We start from the raw sequence: 26487 nt of genomic DNA on the forward strand, positions 1-26487 counted from the left end.
TAACATATATCTAGAAAAAATGTACAAGGTCAAGCTTGAGCTAGTGTTTTTAGCAGAGGAGGTAGCTGGGTATATGTTAGTCAAATGGGGAGAAGAAGAAAACTTAATTAACCTATCTGAATTCTGGATGCAAGACATAACAAAAGCTGGGGAAACTGTTGCCAAAGTGATACTAAAATCTTAATAACCTGTCAAATTTGCTGTTCAAATGGCATTTAGAATGAAAAATAGAGCAAGGATTTCTAACTGAACAATCTACAGTCCACTGCAATTCATCAAAATTCAAACTGAAAGTTAATTTGCCTTGAGTCACGATCAGGATGAAAACCAATCATGGCCATCTTTTCATAGTTTAATGGAAGAAAATGGGTAGCCACCTATGACTTTTTGCCTGCCAAATGTGTGAGTAATAGAATAGCATATTTTGATTACACTGAGTTAGCTAACATACATATTCCAGTAGGATTGGTCCAGTTCCAAAAATTATAGCTATGAATAAATAATACTCAAATAATAAAGCCAGAATGGAGCTCTCTGGGATATTAGAGCTAACTGGACTAATGGAGGTGATGAATTGTAGTTTAAAATTAAGCCCACACTGTTGAGTCCTTTGGGATCTGATTCAAATGAGCTGATGCAACAGAATATGAAACCGATCAAGTAGCATACACCCACACTCTTTTTAAAACCCAAGAACTGCCCAGAAAAAGTTGCTTTCTGGCATTAACAAAGGCATGGGTAATGTGTTGCAAAATTAAAATTAGATGCAATTGAGAGGGGGGAAATGCCCATTACCACCATGGGGGGATTTGGGAAAGAGCCCAGATGTCTCTCGACTATGAGGACATCCAGCCTTCGTACAAACCATACATCTATAGCACACCCACCCACCCCCCAAGAATCCTGGGAACTGTAGTTTAGTTCTCACAGGGCTGTAATTCCCAGCACCCTTTGCAAACTATAGTTCCCAGGATTCTTAGTGGGGTGGAGTTGATGAATTTTCATGAGAACTTTTTTAAAAAATTGCAAATAAATTGCAAACTGAGGCGAAATGTGGAGAACTGAGGTTAAGATTGGAAGAATGAGAAACAGAGAGAACCAAATTGACCATTCCTTTCATCCTTACTCTAGTCCTCTTCAGGCACTGCAGCTATGCCTTTAACTCCACCTTTGTAGTCAGTGCTGAGGTTCTGTTTCCCTGTGTTCTAATGTAACTTTTACAGCAGGGAGTCTTTTCTACTCATGGGAAAGCAAGGCTTTTATCTCTATTAAACTCTAGTTAAACTATGGAATTTGCTCCCGCAAGACATAGTGACGGCCACTAGTTTGGATGGCTTCGAAAGAAGGTTAGACAAATTCTTGGAGGATTAAACTTTTAAATTTGATTTGGTTGAATTTATATACCGCCCTATACCTGGAAGTCTCATGGCAGTTCACAATATCAGTATCAGCTCTCAATGGTTCCACCTCTACTGTTGGCTGTACAGTGGTACCTCAGGTTACATATGCTTCAGGTTACATACGCTTCAGGTTACAGACTCTGCTAACCCAGAAATAGTGCTTCAGGTTAAGAACTTTGCTTCAGGATGAGAACAGAAATTGTGCTCCGGCGGCGCAGCATCAGCAAGAGGCCCCATTAGCTAAAGTGGTGCTTCAGGTTAAGAACAGTTTCAGGTTAAGAACGGACCTCCGGAACAAATTAAGTACTTAACCCGAGGTACCACTGTAGTGTGCCTCTGTGTCCTAGTTGCTGGGAATCACGCAGCTCTTTCTTGCAGGCTTCTAATGGGCATCTGGTTGCCTCTGTGAAAACAGAATCATGGGCTAGATGGGCCATTGGCCTGATCCAGCAACCCAAGCTGGGATTTTCTTTCTTCCAAAGGAGCAATCATGTGTTTTTGGTTAGGCGGGTTATTACTGTTTCCAAATTTTGGCAGGAAGCTACGAAGAGATGCCAAGCGGGCATTTGTTTTCAGTCCAGTGTACAGTGCCGCAGCCTCATCAAACTCCTAAATTAACATTCCTCTGCAAGAGGCAGCTTTTTCAAACTTAGTAGCCCTCATGCCTTGAAGCTGCGTCACTTGCAGATTTGCATAGTGACAAATGGCAGCATCCAACTTGACGCCTACTGCACAAGTTCCTTAATGTGAAACATGTGATCCCACAAGAAATATAATAGAAGGGTTGGGAGGGAGGTTCCCCTTAAATGATTCTCTTCATTGTTACGTCAGAATTAAAGCTGTGGGGGGAAGCTTCAATCTGCGACTTTCAAACCTGGTCACATTTCCAAGCAGGTTAAAAATGAACTGGGGGGAAAGTGGAAATGGAAATGGAGAATGCCTCAGATTCAGTCTCTGAGTGTGTTCTACCTGAAACCCTGGAAAGCCATTACCAGTAAGTGTAAGACAAGCTTTTCCCAAACTTGGGTCTCCAGCTGTTTTTGGACTACAGTTTGCACCATCTCTAGGGACGCAGGTGGCGCTATGGGTTAAACCACAGAGCCTAGGACTTGCCGATCAGAAGGTTGGCAGTTTGAACCCCCGTGACGGGGTGAGCTCCCATTGCTCAGTCCCAGCTCCTGCCAGCCTAGCTGTTCGAAAGCATGTCAAAGTGCAAGTAGATAAATAGGTACCACTCCTGTGGGAAGGTAAACGGCGTTTCCGTATGCTGCTCTGGTTTGCCAGAAGCGGCTTAGTCATGCTGGCCACATGACCCGGAAGCTGTACGCCGGCTCCCTTGGCGTATAGAGCGAGATGAGTGCTGCAACCCCAGAGTGGGTCATGACTGGACCTAATGGTCAGGGGTCCCTTTACCTTTACCTTGCACCATCCCTGACCACTGGTCCTGCTAGCTAGGGATGATGGAAGTTGTAGTCCAAATGCAGTTGGAGATACAGGTTTCCCAAACCCTGGTGTAGACAGTACTGACTTGGATGGACCAATGGTTTGACTCTTTATAAAGTAGCTTCCCATGTTACTAAAAATGGGGGGGAAATTGAGTATTTGCATACAAACGTGTAGGCATGGAGCTTGTGACAGGTCAAACTCCAAAGATGTGGGGTCATTGCAGAGGTCATATCCTGCGGGCCCACCAACCTGATTGCTCTCACTGGCAACGACAATAATATCCAGGAGAGATGGCTTTTCCATGAACTTCTTCCATTGTCCTGGCAGCTTTCTAAAACTGGGTTGTTAACATTTCCATTAATTTCCATGCCACATTTTCAGTGATGTGCTGAACCTAGCAATATAACCTGTAACACCTCAACACAAATGGCAGAAGATCTTTGATGATCTCATTAGGGTAAGCCATGAAGATATCTTTGCTCAAGGAAACACCTAGTAAATGCTGAACATGGAGGTTGAAAACTTACCTTTCCCTGTAATTAATGCTCCCATCTCTACCCTCTCTGACACAGAACAAATTAAGTAGACAGCGAGAATAGGAAAGAGTCATTACTCTTAAAACAAGAGGTTATATTTCTCAAGTGTACAAACTGTTAATTAGAATGAGACAGCTAATTTAACCAAAGATGTGAGAAGCTTAAATTAAGAACATTGAGCTGCAAATGAAATGGGAGAATTTTAAATGCTAGGAATGAGTACTAAGGCAGTAGTAATGCTTAGGCTGCACTTTGGAAACCTGACTATTGAGATGTGCTGAAATGTCAGACTGTTTGGAAGTATAACCAGAAGAAATGGGATCCATGCATCTCCTTGTTGTTTCTTATTCATGTGTGTGACCGAGAAGCAAAACCTCCTATTACAGTTCACAAATGAGTAAATTAAGGAGTTTATGCCAGCAGTGTACATAGGATGACTAATAGCATCTGGGTGTGTGGCACCATTTTCTGATCAAGATATGAGAGTGAGTAGCCAATTTAGATACCATGCAAAGTATATTAGACATACTTTAAAGGAGACAGACACAAATGCCCATGTTCATTCATCACCGACGGAACAATAATTGATTTAAGTAAGAGATTCGTCAGTGTTTATTCAAATGCACTGAGCCTGTTTGTGAAAGGCATGTCCTACTCTGAGAATCTGTTTTAGAGCCTGACAAATGGGAGCTGCAAGAAAATGTTGCAGTGTAGAATAGTCCTATTTAGGGTTAGGTCAGCCAGTCAGGATACTGGGTTTCAGGATACTCCATTACATTTTCCATTCCTCCCCAGTTTTCCATTCCTCCCCTCTCTATCCAGCAGTCTTCCCATACCCGCCCCTAGCATACTCCAACTGGATGGTTGTTGTTTTTTTGGAACTTTTTCTAAACATTTTTGAACTTCAAAAAAGTTTCCTCAATCAGGCTAACATACACACACACACCACCACCACCACACTCACCTGTACATGGATAATATTTTTTTTGGCTACACAAGAATCCATACTTAGAGAATGAGTTTGCTAATGGTATAAAGCAGGGATGTCCAAGTTGCAAGAGGCTGTGATCTACTCCCACTATGAAACAACTGGCAGTGATCTAGAGGAACCTGGGATCTGCTGAACCAAGCTTCCAGCACTTCCTCTTGCCTGGAGGAAATAGAAAACCTCTTGAAGATTCTTCATGGGGTTTTACTATAATACAACAGCAGTGAGTAAAAATGGGCCGCTTGAGTCTTGCATACTGAAAATTTGTGTGCGTGTGTGTATTTACTCATCTGAAGTAGCTTCACAAGTTAGGAGAGATGTGCCTTTTTGTCAAACTATATATGCCATTTAAATGGCATCGCAGCCCTTTGGCATAGAGTATTGATTTGGCAATGATTAATGCTGTGCTGAAAATTCTTCTGCTTATTATTATTTTTTTAACCATGAATTAATGAGAAAAGAAATTGCAATTGAAAAATTCTTGACCTGAGAGAGAAAAGTTTAATGATGGGCTCTTCGTTGTTGTGGTGGTGCTCACTTTATTTTTGAGATGGTCAGGTGTTCCACAAGTGCCCTTTCATCTTTCACCTTTAAAAGGTAAAAGGAGAGGTTTCTCTTAAAAACGAACCCAGCAGGTTCAGGCTTTTTGTGATAAGGAAAGCGACAGGGAAAATGCGCTGGAAAATGTGAGATAACACTTGCAACGTCATCTAATTTCTCTACCAACAAATCAGAATAAACGCTCATCAAATAACCAATGCCATCTAATTTCCCTCAAAACGTATCTGTTTGGATGCTCATTAAGTAGGTAACCTGAAAGTACCCTCAGACTCCTAGCATTCCCAGATTGCTTTTGTTTCATTTTAATGTCTAGTTCATCCTTACAGATAGAGTTTTCAGAAAGGAAAAATTATCATGGATTAAAAACAACAAAAAATCAATCAAGCTAGTCTGATGCTACTGAGTATTGGGCATAACAACCCAGTTAAGGAACAGTGTTCTATAGTAATGAGACACACAAAACTTGATTTTCCCTTCTGTCCCATTCTTTTTTCCTTGTGTGATTGTGAACCTGAGAACAAGCATCTGTCTAGGTACTGATTTTTGTAAGCCACTCAGAATGCATTTTTGACTAAAGTACAGGATATAAATGCAGTAAGTCAGTAACACTGCCCCCATTTTAAAAACTGGTTAATAATTTGGCATCACATGGCCCCTGCATACTCTGCTTCTATTTCTGTCATTTCTGTGAAAGCCGTTGATCAGCATCAAAATTCTGATGTCTGAAGATCACAGCTTGATAACACATCTCATTGTCACCAAGACACAAGCTGGGGTGACAATCATTTCTATCTTAGCCGCTTGCCTAGTTGCTCATGGTAGCAATTAATACGAGTGTCTAATATTTACAGGATTCTTATTGCCACATTGCGTGTTACTGCACTAGCTGCTGTTCATTTCCTACATAAATTATTTGATAACAGTCTCAGCTTTGCAAACCAGTAAAAAGGATCTTAATTACACAATACATTGAGCACAAAGCTTCTCGGTAGGCCCCAGACAAAGGAGATCAGTGATAAAATGCATTAAGCCTTCACTGGTATTGTTTATACATTTATAATAGTGGTTGTGGTCTTTGGTGATAGCAGAGGCAATAAATAAAAGCTATTAGAACTGTTCTTTTCATTATCCTATGATTTTATAGCCCCTGGTTTCTTAACTAGCCATGCATATAATTAACTGATATCATTCACAATTACGGGAAATAACTACTTTTAGTTCTTCCAGCTGATATCTAGAGCTATAAACTGATTTGCAAGATGCCAGTAGGCCTCATCACAATATTTCAGAATGTGTTTGTTAACTAATAGTCAAATGAAGTAAAGCATGTGTGCTGCAGATGGGTAGACAAAACGACCACCTAGGATTATCTCCAAAGGAGTTTGACACTCAGCTTGATTATTATATTAAGGGGGGGAATGTAATGGCCCAATCCTGCCCAGTCTTCAGCCAGGGATGGGGCAGAAATTCAATCCATTTTGCATTTAAAGGCAAATTTCCATTTCCTGAAACACTTCCCCGAATTTTGCAGTGCAGGTCCAGCTGAATTTATGTGCACCAAAATGCATAGGCTAGGCTACACTGTGTCTAAAAATGCCTGAACTAGTGGAAACAATGTAGAAACATACATTGTATTGGAGTAATTTGGTTTGCAAATGTGTGTATCAGGCAAGATAGCACAGGAAAATGTGTAAACTAAGAGAAATTCACACAAAAATGCTGATAAATTTTCAAGCAAACTGATGTGGAGATGTGAACTGAGTTTAAGACTGGAAAAAGTAGAAACATAGAGAAACAGAAATTGAGAGAGTCACCGATCCCTGCCCTATATGACTATTTACCATGGACAATCAGGATTCTTCTTCTTCCTCCCCCTCTTCTTCTTCTGATTTATACACTACCCTTTATCACAAGATCTCAGGGTGGTTAAAGAGTACTCACTACTGGTTCCTCACCATCCTGGAAAGAAGTGACAAGTAGGGTGTCACACGGTTCTTTCCTATGCCTCTTGCTGTTCAACATCTTTATAAACAACTTGGATGAAGGTATTGAGGGGATGCTCATCAAATCTGCAAATGACACCACACTGTGAGAAGTAGCCAGTGCCACCTAAGACAGAATCAGGATTCAAGATTGAAGAAGTGGGCCAAAATTAACAAAATGCGTTTCAAAATGGACAAATGTCAGGTTCTGCTGTAGTGGGCAACTTTGCAAAATCTTTGGGAGTCAGTGTGCCATAGGATATCCAAGCTTTTTGGTATGCTATCCTGGGACTTAATGAATCAATATGGTGACCTGATAGTTCTTTATTATGCTTTCTACATAAAATGTCTCAAAGTGACTTACAGTTGTTAAAAAACAAATTCAGACTCAGAGTAGACCCATTGAGGTTCATGGACATGACTATGTTAAGGCTATTCATTTCAATAAGTATACTCTTAAGTAAAAGTTAGTTGACTTCCACCCAAATATTTTAAACATCAAAAAATACAGCAACATTATTTGCTAAGAGGTTGAGTCTTGCAATATTATAAAAGGATGACTTCTACCCCACACCACTGAAAGTTGAACAGCACAACACATTATCCTGTTTCACAAACATAATCTAGCAAAATGGATTTTCAGTTAAGCTCTGTTGAAATCCATGGAATGAGGCTTAGACACAACTAATTTTGCTGGGTCACATAAAAACTTACAAGGGATTTTATGAAAAGCTATTCCTTCCAGGCACTGTGAACCCAGAACTTCTTCTTCTCTTTGGTTTACTGGTGTTGGTTAGTTTCTATTAAAGGTAATAAAATAGGGGTTAAAACTATAAAATTCCTTGTAGCCTTGGCATCTTTCTGTTCTGTGCAATTTTGCAACAAAAGTAAAAATGATGAAAATGGACAGCCCTGGAAAGTCAGATGCAAGACATAATGATGATGGATGAGTGTTTCAGACTGGCCACATCGAAGTCAGAAACCTCAGTGATAGATCTCTAAATATGAAATAGTGTGATGAAGCCCATAATATTAATAACATTCCTAACAGTTCAATAATTCTTTTGGGGAGAGATATTTTCAAGAACCTTTTGAGGGCTACTAAATAAAAGTTCAAGGTTCCCAGTGCAGTGCTTGGATGCTTAGCATGGTTGATGGCTAGATTGACAAGTGTGCCAATATATATCTAGGCACTGGAGCTATGGGCTGCAAGCACACCTTCAAAAAGGCCATTACTGCAGTTTAGCATGACAAGAAAGTGTCACAGTGAGCCTTGCACTCATGAGATAAGATCAGAAACTTTCTCTTCAGTTTCAGTTAACCATGGTTTGGCATGTCCTCCAAACCCAGAGCTGAGTTCACCTGAGTTATTTTTAACCAGAGTTTATTGACACAAGCCAACTTTGTAAACTACAGACTAAGGGCCACTTCTTAACATTATGCTGACAGTGTGGGAACTATTGCAATGTGGTTCCTTCTTGCAGCACATGATAAAGTGAGTGGGGAACTGGATTCAACCAAATCCTGAACTGAATTTGGCTGATTTGGACTAATTTGTATCCTGTCCACATCAGGTTGAAGCACCTACAAATCACCACCACCCATGACCAGATTATATTTGAAATAATACTCCAGCATTTTACAAAGGAGGAGTTTTTAACAAAAAAAAGCATCAAAAACATATTTAGAAATGATCTCCTCCAAATACATAATCTAGTTTTTGACCCTGTCTACATCGGCAATGTGTAGTACAGCAGCTGGTGTGCTATAAATGGAGCTGCTGTCTAAGGCATATGGTACAGCTCTTTTAAAATCTGAGGAGTCTTGATGACACAAATAAATTGCTTTCCAATTCACAGCCCCTTTCTCTTTATAAATAGTCTTCACTTCTCACTTAATAATGGACTGTTCTGGCTTAAAACATAATGATTAGGCTGAGCGAATCTCCTTCCCTTGATCAATCTTTCCCCAACAGGTTTGACTCTGGGAGCATTTCCTTTCAAATAACAGATTTGCTAGTGCACTGGGTGTGTGGGTGTGTGTGTGTATCCCTGCCTGCGAATATACTGAAGTCTTTGCAGATCCACCACCCTACAAGCTTTGTTATCTACTCCCAAACTTTGCTTCATCTTTACTTCCTCTGCAGTTACAGTACAGAAATGTAGTTCCCCAATAACACTATAGCAGCCATTGGAGAAAATATACAGTGCACCAGCAACAGGTCCTGCCCTGAGAGAACTCTCTGACCATGAGCAGGTTGCTGCAGCTATAGCTGTTGACCTGTTTATCAATGTGGGAAAGCAGGAAGGGTGGCTGGGATAGAGGGGCTGTCTGAATGGGTAGAACGTAGGAGGTAGGTAAGCCAGAAGTTTTTCAAGCTCAGACCTTAATTCCTCCTCATGCATCTCTCTTTTTGAGATGAGCATTAAAAGCTCTCCTAGCTTATGTTTAGGACCAAGCTTGGTAGTGACTCACCCAGGGTGGAACAAGGCAAAGGCATAGTAAAGTTACTTTGTCCCCAAAACGCTTTGGTTGTCCTCGGAGATGCGGCGAGTCAGCCTTCAGATACAGGTTTGTCCATGGCTGGTGAGCCTGGCAAAGGGATATTCATCTGTTATAGCAATAATAACAGAGAATATTACTTGAAAGTCTTTGAAAGATGCCACAAGAGTCTATGTTGTTTTTTCCTTCAAGAGACTATTACAGTTACCCATTTGGAAAGAATGTGACATCTCCAGAAAAACGTAATTGTAAGCTTTCGCAGACTGATTCTAACTTTCTCAGGCCCCCCACAATTTCACTGCTAATTTGCTCCCCCACCAGCAGCTTTTCAAAAATATGTAGTCTCAGATCTCCCACCAGGCAGATGCAGCTTAAAACAAAAAAAATTAAACATGTGTGAGAATAGGGAATGAAATCTGTAAAACAAAGTGGACGGTCCCTTCTGCCTCTAACACAATTCTGTTTGAAAATGCTGATATTATAGACCATCCAGCAATCATTCAATTCCCTCCCCCTCCTTTAAATGCCTTTTTTCCCAGTGACCAAGTATTTTATGAATAAGTGATGTCTCGCTAGTCAACATGATGAATGTCAGAACATGGAGGGAATAGTTAAAGAATTTGTTTTAACGGTTATGCATTTAAATTGTTCTATTAGAGTGGATGTTCCTGCCTTCGCTACCAATAAAAACCAGTTTCTGAAGCTTATTTTTTGGTCCTCTTAAAGGAGTAGCTTTTGTTATCTTGCAATATCCTGGATTAAAGAAGTTATTAATAGAATGATAAAGCAGTCCAAGCTGTTTCTCACATGTGTTCTTTTTCTTGGTTTTTTTTTTATACCAAATTCTTTCATCTTAATGTTGAAAGGTCATCTTAAAGACATCAGGATTTGCTCTTAAAACTCTTTACTAACTAATGAGAAATAACAGAGCAATTCCACACACCCTTTAGTTCTGCTGGCTAAGCCAAGCTTCCACCAGCCGCCACCAGCCTAGTGACACATTGCACCCAAGTACGCTGCCTTGCCCCCACCCCCCGCATCAGCACTCCCCATGGCGTTCCAGAGCAGGGAAGGAAACTAATGAGACACATTGCTCAAACTGAGATGGCAAGCTTGAAGTAGCACTTACACAGAGTCATTCAGACCCATGTTGGTTCATCAGATCCCTGCACTGGCTCAGCTCATGAAGCTTGTTCTCTTGCCATTATATGACTGGTGCTGAAGCCATGACAGAATCATAGGAAGTTGCCTTATTGTGAATCAGGCCATTGGTCTGTCCAGCCCAGAATGGTTGACAGGGACTGGCAGCAGCTGTCCAGGGTTTCAGGCTGCATTCTATCCCAGCCCTACTTGAAGATGCTATAGACTGAACCTGGGACCTTTTGCATGCATGCCACTGAGCTATGTCCCTCATCTCCTTAATCATCAAGCCAGTAGTTCCTAATAATAATAATAATAATAATTTTATTATTTATACCCTGCCCATCTGGCTGGGTTTCCCCAGCCACTCTGGGTGGCTTCCAACTGAATATCAAAAACAATACAGCATCAGACATTAAAAACTTCCCTAAACAGGGCTGCCTTCCGTCGTCTTTTAAAAGTAAAATAGTTGTTTATTGCCTTGACATCTGCTGGGAGGGCATTCCACAGGGCAGGTGCCACTACCAAGAAGGCCCTCTGCCTGGTTCCCTGTAATTTTGCAGTGAGGGAACCGCCAGAAGGCCCTTGGCGCTGGACCTCAGTGTCCAGGCTGGATGATGGGGGTGGAGACGCTCCTTCAGGTATACAGGACCAGGGCCATTTAGGGCTTTAAAGGTCAGCACCAATACTTTGAATTGTGCTTGGAAACGTACTGGGAGCCAGTGAAGATCTTTCAGGACCGGTGTTATATGGTCTAGGCGACCTTCAGTCTGGCAACATTTAAAACATACATTAAAAAATTTTTTATACCACTTCATACACTCGTGGCTTCCCTCAAAGAATTTTGGGAGCTGGTGAAGGGTTCTGGGAGTTGTTAGGAGACTCCAAGTCTCCTCTTCACAGGGAATTCTGGGAATTGTAGCTCTGTCAGAGGAATAGGGACCTCCTGACAACTCTCTCAGCCCTCCTAACAAACTACAGTTCCCAAAATCCTTTGGGAGCAGCCGTGGCTGTTTAAAGTGGTATCACAGTACTTTAAATGTATTGTGTGAATGTGGCCGCTGAGAGCTGTCCCAGTGGGGCAGGGGAGAAGAATACCAAGTTTAGTTCAAGTTGCCCAGTGCCTTATACCTACTTCACCCTGGTCCAAGTCCCCGGTTCTTTACACTGTGTAACAGATTTTGTGGTGATCATGGGAGCAAAGATATCTGGTGGGATCAAGGAGGAAGCATGCTTCTCCCTTGGCTCACTGAACTTGTGCTTCCGGTTCTGTGAGCCCAGGAGAGAGCACAAATCATCCTTGATAGTAAACAAGAGGCTTTGACAAGCTACTTTCACAAGGCTCATACATGACACACTACATCTAATTTGGAAACGTTCCTTTCAACAATGCATATTTCTCTTCATCTGAGAAAAATGTACATTTTTATATTTAGGTACTGCACATCTATATAGTTTTCCACTGGCGGAATAAACCATATGGTTTAATCTTGGCAGCTATCTACCTCCGTCAGGTGCTCTGCTGAGCAAGGAAACCAAAGGATGGAATGTGTTTATTGCAAACAGTTATGCCTACAAAGCAGAAAGTCTACCACGTCTCCAACGGCAAAGCAGGGAATGAGAAATATATGTTGACTTGGGGAATATAATAGCGAAAAATTAAGGCGAGTGCATTGTGCAAGCAAACGTTTTTTCTTATAGTTCTCCTGTCTGTTCAGCTCTGCAGTAGTGTCGCCTGCAGACATGGAGATGCAAAAGCAAACTCTTGGGCACTCCATTGTGTCCTTTATGCCTTCCTATTAAAAATGTTCTGGGAGGAACATGGGGAATATTTCAAATGACATTATCCAACTAACAAACAAACCGCAGGAGTTCATTATTTAATAACAATAAGTAATTGCATATTGCATATTCATCCTGCTTCCTCAGCTTTTTTAATAGATGCATTTGCTTAAATGTTTAATTTGCATGCTGTCTGTTGCAGAATGTATAATATATTTCCAGGGTGGGAGTTGTACTCTCATTACAAAAGAATGGACAAGCTTTCTTCAACATACAGCCCATTCAAATTAATGGCTACTTCTTTGCAGTGACACAGCGCTGGAAAAGTTCCAAGCGGAATGCGTACACTGAGTGCAATTGTTGGGTGCAGGTAGCAACCCTCTATAGACAGTCCTCTATTTGAAGGTGTCTTCTATTTGTAGAGTTCTTTGACTGAACACTGAGATAGCTCAGTTGGTAGAGCATGAGACTGAATCTAAGGTTACCAGATTTTTTCCAATGAATTTGGGGACACTTTTCAACTTCCTACTAAATAGATGGATTTTGTCAGGGGACTGATTTGTAAATCTGGGAACTGTCCCCAGGAAATGCAGACAACTGGTAACCTTATGTTAATCTCAAAGTCAAGGGTTCAAGCCCCACACTGGGGGGAAAGATTCCTACATTGCAGGGGTTGGGACTGTTGTGATGTACGTAAGCCCCGTATGAAGCAGTCAGGAGTCAAGCTGTACTTCAAGCTGTACTTTATTCCAGTTGCAGTCTTGCATCATCATAAAGTAGAATCATAGAATCATAGAGTTGGAAGAGACCAGAAGGGCCATCGAGTCCAACCCTCTGCCAAGCAGGAAACATCATCAGAGCACTCCTGACATATGGTTGTCAAGCCTCTGCTTAAAGACCTCCAAAGAAGGAGACTCCACCACACTCCTTGGCAGCAAATTCCACTGTCGAACAGCTCTTACTGTCAGGAAGTTCTTCCTAATGTTTAGGTGGAATCTTCTTTCTTGCAGTTTGGATCCATTGCTCCGTGTCCGCTTCTCTGGAGCAGCAGAAAACAACCTTTCTCCCTCCTCTATGTGACATCCTTTTATATATTTGAACATGGCTATCATATCACCCCTTAACCTCCTCTTCTCCAGGCTAAACATGCCCAGCTCCCTTAGCCGTTCCTCATAAGGCATCGTTTCCAGGCCTTTGACCATTTTGGTTGCCCTCCTCTGGACACGTTCCAGTTTGTCAGTGTCCTTCTTGAACTGTGGTGCCCAGAACTGGACACAGTACTCCAGGTGAGGTCTGACCAGAGCAGAATACAGTGGCACTATTACCGTATTTTTTGCTCTATAAGACTCACTTTTTCCCTCCTAAAAAGTAAGGGGAAATCTGTGTGCGTCTTATGGAGTGAATGCAGGCTGCGCAGCTATCCCAGAAGCCAGAACAGCAAGAAGGATTGCTGCTTTCACTGCGCAGCGTTCCCTCTTGCTGTTCCGGCTTCTGAGATTCAGAACATTTTTTTTCTTGTTTTCCTCCTCCAAAAACTAGGTGCGTCTTGTGGTCTGGTGCGTCTTATAGAGCGAAAAATATGGTACTTCCCTTGATCTAGATGCTATACTCCTATTGTAGTCTTCTTACATTCATTACTATAAGTAGTCTTCTTACATTCAGGAATCAGCACACACAGGTGGAATTGCGTACAGGAGAGAAGCCAGAGTGGGGAAGTCAACCATACCTTTTTATACTAGCTGGCTATAGACCAATTAGGCAACACCCTATGTCTCGTGATGCTGACTCATCACATGCTGCTGAGTCAGCATTTCCACTTAGCACAGAGTATTAACTCCTTGATACCCACAACACTCCAACATGTACTAGATTACCCTTGCGCTCCCTTCCAGCTCTACAGTTCTATGATTCTAAGCCTGGTTTAAAGATAAAGAACCTTTAGAAAGGAGAACAGGGGCCTTCAAGTTGCCCATCAACAGTTAGTACCTGTATAGTAGACTGAGCAGGCACCCAGGCCACCTGGACACAGTCTTCCTCACATGGTGAGATATAATGTACTTCCATATAAATAATAGAAATTATTTCTAAATGTGCATCTAGACATATAAACTGGCACATGCAAATTTTATGCAAATCTCTGTCCTCTTTCAGTCCTTTTTTTTTTTTTTTTTGAGTAATATGTGGTCACCACGGGCATTTTTTATTACCTTAGTTTTGCTTGTCTCCCCCTCAGTCTATAGTTGCTCTTCTGTGAAATGGGTGTATTTCTACGCACCATATAGTTGCTAGTTGACATCCAGTGTTAACTGAACATGGGGCAGAGCATAGGAATCCATTCACTAGGTTACTATCTCATTGTTGAAATTTTCACACTCCATGAGTTGGAAGGCAACTGTCTGAAGCAGGGAGCCTCTTGCACTTATGAAGGCTCCTCACATCTTTTAGAAATCAGATCTTTTCCCTCCCAGGATTCTAAAAAAGCACACAGAGCATTCAGAAGTTCATATATAAGCTCTGCCTTATATATCCATCCTCCCAACTTGTTGTTGGCAGAGTGAACAATGATCAGGCAGAGCTAGTGAGCAGTCTCACGTGTATAGTTTCATTAACCCTGGATGTGAACACCTGAAGAGGGTGAATGAGTTGTGAGAATTTTAAAATTGTTGGCGCGAACGGCAATGGCGGTCCTTTTCCTTTAGTGAAAGGGAAGCTCCGCGGAGATCGGGTCTTCCGCTACGGCGAAGCGGAGACCCGCGTCAGAAACCCACAGGCAGTAAGAGCCTGTGGTCCTGGGACTCGGCGGGTGCCAGAAGCGGCTCCCGAAACGCAGAAGGAACCCCGTAAGGGGCTCCAGAACGTGGAGGGGGTCCGCGGCGCTGTGAGTCGATCGCTACTCCTGCGGAGTGAAGCGGCACAGCCGCTGTTGGTGAGCGCTGACCTTTTTTCCTGGAAAGACTGATTTAAAAAGTAACAACCCGTGAGTAAAAGGGGAATTGGAATTTAAATTTGTATTAAATCTGGCTGAAAGCGGAGTGACGTTAACAGGAAGTCCTTCTTCCGCTGCTGCTCAAACATCAAAGCAAAGATTGGGACATTTGGAGCCTTTGAAGGGGTGTTAAGGAGAGACTGATCTATGCATCCATTGGAACTGCTTTCTGTGTGAAGTGAAGATTTAACCAAACTTTTGGATCTATCCTTTATATGGACTGTGCTAAACTTCTTCCTTTCTTTGAAGTTATACCTTACTGAGAAACCCAGGCATTTGGAACTGCTTAAAAAACAGAACTGTCAGATTGCAGATTTTGACATTTTGTTATTGGGACTTGTTACAATCTGAGTGCTTGTGGATTTGCTACCTTGAAACATCACTGTTGCACTTGCCTGAGACAAAGTAATACTTTCTATACCAGCTCTGCTAAATACAATTTAACTGAAAGCTACTGGAAATTAAATTGGAATTTATTGAACCTTATTGATTCGCTTCTTTCCTTAAGATATTATGAGCTCCCTCTAGAGGATTTTGGACTTACAGTCGTGACTTAATTTTACTTTCTCTTTCCCTTCCTTTATTTTGACTGTTTGCTCTCTGGGCTGCCGTATTCCCATGGGAACAATTTGGTTTGACCTTGATTGCTAGATAAAATTGGCATGAGTGGCGCAAGAATAAAAGACGCCAGAGTTAGAACCAGACAAACAACTTTAGCTTTAGCCTCACAGGCACGTAGATCTTCTGTTCCTACTCTGCCGGTGGCAGGGGAAGAAGAAACTGAGCAATTACAAGAGGAAGATATGGCTGCAGGAGCATTAGGCCCAACCTTAGAGAAAATCCTGGAAAAATTGGAAACTTTGGATAAGAAAGTTGATGAACAAACGGCTAAGATCGACCAAAACGCAGCCAGCTTAAGCAAAATAAATGATCAAGTGGCTCAGAACGTACAAGCAATTGGACAGTTATCAGATGCCACTGCAGAAAACCGTAAATTGGCTGAGGCAACTAATCAAAAAGTAGAAGATTTGGAACAAGAGGTCAAGCCACTGTCTAAACAAGTTGGGGAGCAGCAGATGTATTTGTCTATGATTGAACTGCGGAACCGGGAGAATAATTTGAGACTGAGGGCGATACCAGAACTTGAACAAGGAAACTTAACTGAGTTCCTGACTAAAGAATTTTCTAAATTCTGGCCTTTGGAAGAAGGAAAGGACTTTAAAATTGTGTTGGCCTTCAGACTCAGAAAGTTTGCGAGTAAAGGCAAGCCCAGAGACTGCTTGATAACCCTGAGATTGAAGGAGGAAAGAGACAAAATTCTAGGCCTACACTACGGAAAGTCACTGGACATTTCGGACAAGAGAGCTGAAATTTACAAAGATATCCCGAAACAACTTTTGGACCTTAGATCCACCTATCTGGAACTGGTTAAATTGTTGAGGAGCAACTCAATCATATTCAGGTGGGAATTCCCTCAGGGACTATCCTTTACTTTCAGAGGGAAGAAGGTTAAAATTAAATCACCTGAAGATAGAGACAATTTTTTGATTGCCTACGGAGAAGACCTTCAAAAAGGGCTTGAACTACCCCCGAGACCTGGACCAACTCCACCTTCGGAAACTGAAGATTCAGAGAAAAAGATACCACCACCAGAGCAATAACAGATTTATTCAGGATGTCTCTGCAACTTTTGAGTTGGAATATTAATGGTGCCAATTCCCCGGAAAAAAGAAGAAGAATATTTCACATATTGAAAAAAGAACAATTGGACATTGTTTGCTTGCAAGAAACACATGTGACTAGGCTCCATAGAAAAGTGTTAATAAACAAAAGATTAGGCCAAGAATTTATCTCTTCGGACCGAGTTAAGAAAAGAGGAGTGGCGATATATGCAAAGGAGAGCCTATCACCAAAATTTCTATTTAAAGATGAACAAGGAAGAATTTTGGCAATTGAGATACAACACCAAGGAGAGAAGTTTTTAATATTAGGAATTTATGCACCAAATGAGGGGAAATCGGAATTTTACAAGAAGCTGCACGAGAGCATGCTGGATTATCTGGACTATGACAACATCATCATGATGGGAGATATGAATGGGGTCGTATCAACCAACATGGATAAGTCACAAAGTCAAAATGTAACAAAGGATGGCAGACTACCAAAGACCTTTTTTGAACTAACTGACAATATGGACTTGATTGATATTTGGAGAACAAAGAACCCCTTGGGAAGAGAAGGAACATTCTTTTCTGAAGCCCAACTGACATGGACAAGAATCGATCAAATATGGATATCTAGAGGTCTGGCACCTAAGACTAAAAAAGTGGAAATCTGCCCAAAGACCTGCTCCGACCATAATGCTGTGAAGATGGATATGAGACTACTACCAACCGGCTCCTTCAGATGGAAGATGAATGACAATTTGTTTCGGGACCAGGAGATCATTAAGAAGGCCCAAAAAGCTTTGAAAGATTATTTCAAGATAAATTTGAACACTACGGTGGAAAAAAGAATCATCTGGGATGCAAGTAAGGCGGTGATGAGGGGGTTCTTGATACAACAGAATGCGGTAAAGAAAAGGACACAAAATGAGAAAAAAGATAGAATTTTGGAGAAAATTAAAGAATGTGAGAAGAAATTAAGGACAAAACCGAAGTCACAGCCGATCCTGAGAGAAATTAAACTACACCAAGCGCAATATTCTAAATTGATAAATCAGGAAATAGTGGAAAGTTAAATTAATGAAACAGAGAACATTTGAATCGGCGAATAAATGTGGGAAACTGCTAGCATGGCAGTTGAAGAAGAGACAAAAAATGAATACAGTTACAAATTTAGAGATTGAAGGAAGAAATATACAGAACCCTGAGGAGATTGGAAAGTGTTTCCAGAGATATTTCAAACAATTGTATACTCAAGGGCCACAAGATGAGGTTGAGATAGAACAATTTTTGAAAAAGAATGGACTACCAAAACTGTCACAAGATAACAGATCAATCCTGAACTCCAAAATAACAAGACAAGAGATTGAACAAGCCATCCAGAACATGCAATTGGGCAAATCCCCAGGACCTGATGGCCTTACCTCCAAGTATTATAAGACATTGAAAGACTATCTGATACAACCATTGATGGAGGTAGGCAACGAAACTTTGGAAGGGAAAAGGGCGCCGGAAACGTGGAAAGAGGCTTTCATCACGTTGATACCTAAATCAGAAACTGAAAAGACACAACTTAAGAACTACCGTCCCATCTCCCTTTTAAATGTGGATTACAAAATCTTTGCGGACATTTTAGCAAACAGATTTTAAAAAGTTTTAAATGAAGTAATTCATAAGGACCAGGCAGGCTTTCTCCCAGGCAGACATTTGTTTGCTAATACAAGGAACATTATTGACATTTTGGAACTTCTGCAAACAAATATTAATACAAAAGCTGTGTTAATCTTTATAGATGCGGAGAAGGCCTTTGACAACATTTCTTGGAAATTTATGAAGAAAAATTTGGGAGGGATGGGAGTGGGACGGGGATTTGAAAATGGGATAGATGCAATCTATTCAGAACAAAAGGCTAAATTGATAGTTAACAATGTGGTGACAGAAGAGCTTAAAATTGAAAAAGGAACACGACAAGGCTGCCCTATTTCCCCTTTGTTATTTATTTCTGTCCTGGAGGTGCTCTTGAACATGATTAGAGGAGACCGGTTGGTTGAAGGAATACGGGTCGGAGCGAAACAGTACAAACTCAAAGCTTTTGCAGATGACCTGGTTTTGACATTACAGGAGCCAGAATCTAGTACGAAAAGAGTATTACAATTGATTCAAGAGTTTGGTCGGGTGGCGGGATTTAAATTAAATAAGCAAAAAACTAAGGTTTTGGAAAAAAAACTTGACAGTTACAGAGTCAGAAAGGTTTCAGAAAGAGACAGAGTTAAATGTGGTTAAAAAAGTAAAATACCTAGGGGTAAATATAACAGCAAAAAATCTGAGTTTATTTAAGGACAACTATGAGAAATGTTGGTCAGAAATTAAGAGAGATCTAGAAAGTTGGACAAGATTGAAACTTTCCTTGTTAGGCCGAATTGCTGCTATTAAGATGAATGTATTGCCAAAAATGTTGTTTTTGTTTCAAACTTTGCAGGTTGTGGACAAAACAGAGTGCTTTCGGAAGTGGCAGAGAGATATTTCTAAATTTGTCTGGCAGGGCAAAAAGCCCAGAATTAAGTTTAAGATATTAACTAATGCGAAAGAAAGAGGGGGCTTTGCCCTGCCAGACTTAAAGTTGTATTATGAGGCCGCAGCTTTCTGCTGGCTAAAAGATTGGCTACTTCTCGAGGACACTGACGTACTAGATTTGGAAGGTTTTAACAATGCTTTTGGGTGGCATGCATATTTATGGTATGACAAGGTTAAGATCAACAAGACCTTCAAGAACCATATTGTCAGAAAAGCAGTGTTTAATGTCTGGATAAAATACAAAGACTTATTGGAAAATAAAACTCCAAGGTGGCTTTCACCATTGGAAGCTAAGGCCCGGAAAAGACTCAATATGGAGGCCAAATGGCCGATGTATTGGGAAATATTAGAAAAAGATGGAGATAATTGGAAATTGCAGAGTCAGGAGAAAATGAAAGACAAAGTGCGAGACTGGCTACATTATGCTCAGATTAAAGAAGTTTTTAAACTTGATAAAAAGCTAGGATTCCAGGTGGAAAAATCGAAGCTAGAAACGGAATTGTTAGAACCTAAGACTAAAGTACTTTAAAAAATGTATAACTTGCTGCTGAAGTGGAATACACAAGATGAAACGGTTAAATCGGCTATGATAAAGTGGGCACAGGACATTGCATATAACATTATGTTTGAAGACTGGGAGAGGTTGTGGACTACTGGGTTGAAGTTTACTGCATGTAATGCTTTGAAAGAAAATGTTATGAAAATGATATATAGATGGTATCTGACCCCAGTCAAACTTGCAAAGATATACCACTTGTCTGATAATAAATGTTGGAAGTGTAAGGAAAACGAAGGAACATTCTTTCACCTCTGGTGGACTTGCCCTAGAGTGAAGGCTTTCTGGGAAATGATATATAATGAGTTGAAAAAGGTATTTAAGTATACCTTCCCTAAGAAACCAGAGGCCTTTCTTTTGGGTATTGTCGGCCAGAATGTGTTAAAGAAGGATCGAACATTTTTTATGTATGCAACAACAGCAGATACTTGTCGCTAGGCATTGGAAAACACAAGATCTACCCACACTGGAAGAGTGGCAGATGCAACTGATAGACTATATGGAACTGGCTGAGATGACCGGCAGAATCCGAGACCTGGGAGAGGAGACGGTGGAAGAAGATTGGAAGAAATTTAAGATTTATTTACAAAAATATTGTAAATTGAATGAATGTTAAGAAGGATGCTAGAGTACAAACAACTTGGCACCATTGAGTTTAAGGAAGTGAATTATGAAGATAAGACAAATTTAAGAAATGATAAAAATTTTGGAATATGTTGGTTATATCTAAACTTTTTAAGATTTGAATAAAATGATAGTCAAAATTAGAGATATAACATTGGAAAATTAGATATGAAGACTAGAAATAAGGGGATAAATTTGCTGAATAAAGTTATAACCAGGAACGCAGGAGCGGGAGATGCGAGGGAGTCCAAAGAAGTGAAAAGATCTATGTTAAGAGATGTGATATTGTAATGTTTTATTGGTATTGTGATTCAAACAAAAATTGTTAATAAAAAATAGTATAAAAAAAGAGAATTTTAAAATTGTTTTGGAAAACACAAGAAGTGCCAACAGTGGAGGAATGGCAGATGAAGAGGATGGACTTTTCAGAGCTAGCCGACCTGACCGGAAGAGTCCGTGACCAGAAGGAGGAGGAGTACCAGGAGGAATGGATGAAATTCAATGACTATTTACTTAAACATGCTAAGATAATTTAAATAGAAATACTTGCAAATAACAGGCTTAGGATTTAAATATGTGATGTTATAGAATAATATGTTTGAAGTAAAGATGAAAAGAAAGATGTTAAGCGAGTAAGTAAATTTTATGAGAAACTTGTTTTGGAAAACTATTACAACGATATATATTGAAATTCAGCCAGGCGGATATGAGGAAGTCACTTAACAATGTTACTAAGAGTGGACTAAGGATTTATGTTTGTTTGTGTGTTTATAAAAATTGGAAAATCAATTGAAATTTTTGAAAAAAAAGAGAATTTTAAAATTGTTTGTTGCAAAGTAATAGCAATTTGTTGGGGGCTCTTTGAGGGGGATCAAGGGCTCCTAAGATACCAACTCCTTTCAGTCGCATCCCACCTTTTTGACTCACTCACTGATCTTCCCTTTATACATTCTTGCGACCTCTATGAATCTATAGTGCCTGACCTACAGCTTCCTGAAAAAAACATGCCTTAAATAAAAACCTTTGAATTTTTCATCACATTCAGCAGCCTGTATGATAATTTCTGATAATAGGCATGAAATATGACCAGATGCAGATACAGCAAATGAGGGAAGACACTGTTCCATTACTCATTCCTGGGGACTACAATATTTATGGAACTCTAGACAAGCATAAGCTCTCTACATGTTCGCTGAAACAGGCATAGCTAGCAAAAGACATATGGGTATTTCAGGCCAAAAGGGAACATTATGGCTCTGAGTGAATTTTAAAACTCATGTTAAAAGGATACCTTCTTTTACTCTTTCTGAAACATGGTACTGCTGATTTATTTAATCCCCCTGACTTTTAATTTCTTATGATATTTCTCCATCATGCCCTCAAATAATAAGTCAAGCTGGGGGAAAAGGTTGTATATACACCAGCGCTGTAATATGCATCAGCAATGTAGTATATAAATTACTTTATTCACTGGCATTTTATAATTTAGCAAATAAAAGGCTAACCAGCAGGAAGATTTGTACACCCAATATTTTCCAGAGGATTCTGGATTCATGCTTTGTGCTATAATTCTCAGTGTGAAGAAAGTTCTGGTTGGCAAGAAGATCAGTCCTGATGACAAATGTCACTGGGAGATGGACGGGAAAGGTGAAATAGAGCTTAATTTAGGGGCCTCTTAAAACTATTTCACACAGCCTCTGAGACTGAGATCCAATCTCTTTTTAGTTTTTCTTTATCCTGAAGTCCAAACTGAAGGATGGACCCCAGCCAGCATATAGTGAAATGGCCTCTGAGCCAGCCTTGACTCACATCCTCTCCTTCCAGTGCCATTCATATACATTCATCCAGGCATATACTGCTGCAGGTGGACCAGGTAACCTCTCTTCTCTTGCCCTCAAACTGTCTCTCTTTCCCTCAGGGCTCATCAGTGTCACCTCAGGAAACCCTGCCTCACTAATTTGAATAGTGCTGCAGAGCTTGTTTCCCTGCAAAGCCTCTAATTTCCAGGAGGGAAGAAGACACAGATGCAAGATTTGGATCCTAACTAATATGGCATGCTAGCTACTCCCCTAGGCTTCCCCTTCATATTATTTGAAATCAGAGAACCTCGCAGAAGAGGTTGATAATATGGCATAACTCCACCTGGAGGAAGGCAGTGCTAGCTTAGAAAGTATTCACACTGTGTCTCACACATGTTATGGTCAGGGACCAGGAATCAGATGCTTCATCAATGAGTGTTGGTGAGGACTTCCAACCTGAAAGGAAAGTTGGACAATAGTTATTGAAGAAATCTGTGCATCAATGTACCATACCAACTCCTAGGTTAACGGCCTCATTTTGAACTGGCCCTTAAATCGTCTTATTTTTCTACACCGCTTGGAATTCATTAATATGGATCACTTGTTATTTAATCTTTTTTATATAAAAAATAATAATCTGTCATACAGTTAAGGAGTGCTAAGGGCTGAGAAGCAATGGAAATTAAGACAGGCGACAGGCGATGCTTAAGGAATAATTCCACATTCACACCCTCCCCAACCTTGTGAAAAGGTCTTTTGTCTAAAAATACCATCTGCAGCCTGATTTTCAATTCTTAGCCAGTATCTTTAAGAGTTTCATTAGCTAGCTGCCAGTACTTACCCTACCCCCCTTGCCATTCCTGAAGACAGGCTTGCTCTTTAAAAAAAAAAAAATGGTTGAACCCACCTGCCGTGGTTTTACAAGACTCTGATATTTCCCTGGAGTCTTTATTTCAGGAGTTTAAAGCTTCCTCTAAAAAAGAACTCGTGTTTACAGAACCTGAAAGCAGAACAGGAAAGAGCAGGCAATGTATAGCAAGTTCATTCAACCGTTGAGTGTCAGTAAAATACTGGCTTTTTTCCATTTGTTTGTACGCAAGAACCAATGTACCGCTCAACCTTCTCAGGCAGTGTCAGCATTATAGCATCTGCTGATGAATTTTTAGTTCAGAATATTTTGAATGAAAAGACTTCTTTTTTTTCAAACAAGCAATAAAATAAAATAAAATTCAGAGCTATTCTCTTAGACGTAGGGAGGTTGGAGAATTCCAATCAAAAAAAGGGGGGTGGGGAAGGAAGCAGAAATTGCCGCAGTTCACAAGTACACCTGTGATCAGGAATGGAAATCAGTCAAGTGTATACTATCGGTATTCATTCACATTGTGTGCTGGTCCCGAGGGTTAATCATGCAGTGAGGTCCGAGTCCAGTCCGAGGTCGAGGGTGCGGTATGGAGGCTCTCCACCAAAGCTGAAGCGGGGTCCAAGACAGGGAGTCGGGTGAGGTCAGGAACTCTGGGAAAATAGCAGGACAGGGTGCAGGCAGGAACAGGCTACCAAGAATGTTGCTCCCACAACCTGGGACTGGGCTGGCTGGCTTTTATCTGCCCTGAGGCATAGGGCGGCCCCGGTCCACAGGTGACTCACCTCTCCTGGCCTGGAGGCGAGCACTCCTCCTGCGAGAACTTAGTTCCCTCCACCTCTCTGCCCTGAGCCTCTGCAACTCAGGAGAGGCTGGAGGGTTACAGGACCCAGAGGCTACCTCAGCTTCCCCTGACGGGGCTGAGAGTGGAGCACCTGCAGGCAATGGGTCCTCCATCACCTCAGGAGCCAGAGCAGACTCAGCTGGTGCCTGCACCTGAGGATCCAGCACAGGTGAGGACCCTTCAGGCTCAAGCCCCAGCCCCGGCTCAGCTGGTTCTGGAGGCAGGGACTCCTGTGCAGGCTGGGATTCCTCAGGTTCAGCCTCCGAGTCTGAATTCCAGGCCATCACACATTGTTTATTTTAAAGTCCACAAATGATATGTAATTACATTTTCACATTGTTTTGGTGGGGTTTTTTTTACACGGAAATGAATGTAAGTTAGGTAAATAGTTACTTAAATACTTACTTTTTTAAGCAGAGGGTGGGTGGCTATCTGTCAACTCTACAATTGTATGATTCTATGAAAACACTATAGTTCACAGTGTTTGGCTGATATAGCTTAACTCATAAACACAAAGACTCCCAGCTCCTGTAATCAAGCAAGCAAGCTGGGATTCTCAGGCTGCCAAGAGCCTACACCTGTTTAGTTTGATGCACAAGAGTTCATACAGTCCTTGTGATAATGAAGCTTACATGCACTGTGCACTTTTGGAGAAGGAGAGACCATCAATGTTTCCTAAACGTAGCGCTTCCTCAAAAGATTGTTTAATTGCAGTCTCTAAATGTTAGCACTTATGTGCACACAATTTTATAGGAAAGCTGATCTAATTTTCTCTTCAGGGGAGGGAAGGCTTCCCTGTTAGGGAAAATAGGTGCAAATGTGAAGCGGGCGTGTACTTTGCTGCTCTTATAGTACTTAATTTGAATTCTTGGAGATACTGGGTGGGGGAGCAAGTAATTCTCTGTAATCTGACTCCATTTTCATAAGAGCTCAGTTTATTGAAGCATATTATTCTGGAAGGATATGCATGGCAAGCTGAGCTAAAAAGAGGTAAAGCAGATTAGCTCTGTTTGCATGATAAGGGCCACCTAAGTGGGTTCTTTTTAAATTATACCATCTGACAGCCAAGGCTGAAATTTGCAGCTGAGGAGTAATGTCAGGGAGCTGGAAACTGCTCAGAAGGCAAGTTTTCATTTTCAACTCCTCACTTAATGTTTGAAGAGTGGGAATTGTCTAAAGCAGCCCTTGCCTGCCAGCTGCTCTCCATATGTTTTGGACTAGACCTCTCATTAGCTCCAGCCAACATGACTGTACTGGCTGAAGCAGATGGGAGGTCTAGCCCAAAAGATCTGGAAAGAACCAGGTTGGCAGAGGCTGGTTGAAGGGCTGGGCTTCATCTGCAACAGGACCCAAATTGCAAAGCATGTCCTGAACAATACCACTTTCAGCTGCAGAATGCTCACCAATCACATGCCAAGGGATATGTTTGCTCATAGAAAACTGGCGTGCTAGTTGCGTCCCTATAGGCAAACATAGAGACAGAGACATAAGCTGGAGTTGGACTAGGCCACTTTTATATAGGCCTTAAATTAGAATCAGCGGGGGGCGGGGCGGGGGTTGCTACGGGGCAGAAACTAACATAACCGGATAACTACAGTGGTAACTCAGGTTACATACGCTTCAGGTTACAGCCTCCGCTAACCCAGAAATAGTGCTTCAGGTTAAGAACTTTGCTTCAGGATGAGAACAGAAATTGTGCTCCGGCGGCGTGGCGGCAGCGGGAGGCCCCCTTAGCTAAAGTGATGCTTCAGGTTAAGAACAGTTTCAGGTTAAGAACGGACCTCCAGAATGAATTAAGTACTTAACCTGAGGTACCACTGTACAGTCATTGGGTGACCCACTCTTGCCTAAGAAACTACCGTAGGGCATGGCTCCCATGAAGGTGAGAAGGGAGGCCTTGCCTAGCTGCCACCACCCAGGAGTGCAAAACCCCAGGTGGATGCAGGAGTTTGGCCTCAAAGGAAGCTCTTTTCCCACCTCCTTAACTCCAGAGTCTAAGACATGAGCCTTGAGGTCAACCTGAAAGATACCTAAAGGGTATCACCAGGCTAAACCAAACTTTATTTCCCTGCACCTAAACTGCCAGAAGTGACCAAATCAAGAAGATTAACCTATTTAAACAACACAGCAGACTACCTAGCACTCCAGCCTACTATATTTGGCAGCTCCTGAGTTCATACTTATTGTGCCACTGGATTCCCAGGGGAGCATCACAATCCTAGTATAATTCCGGAAGTTTAAAAT

The 26487-nt window shown here is 41.3% G+C and overlaps 1 protein-coding gene across 3 annotated transcripts in view; it reads left to right on the forward strand.

Moving 5' to 3' along the window:
• LOC310844864 (schwannomin-interacting protein 1) overlaps window positions 1-26487 on the forward strand; it is a 384519-nt gene that overhangs the window by 114066 nt on the left and 243966 nt on the right. The gene's annotated exons all lie outside the window — the stretch shown is intronic.

Source organism: Podarcis gaigeae (assembly GCF_964106915.1).
Source record: "Podarcis gaigeae genome assembly, chromosome: 5".
Lineage (NCBI taxonomy): Eukaryota > Metazoa > Chordata > Lepidosauria > Squamata > Lacertidae > Podarcis > Podarcis gaigeae.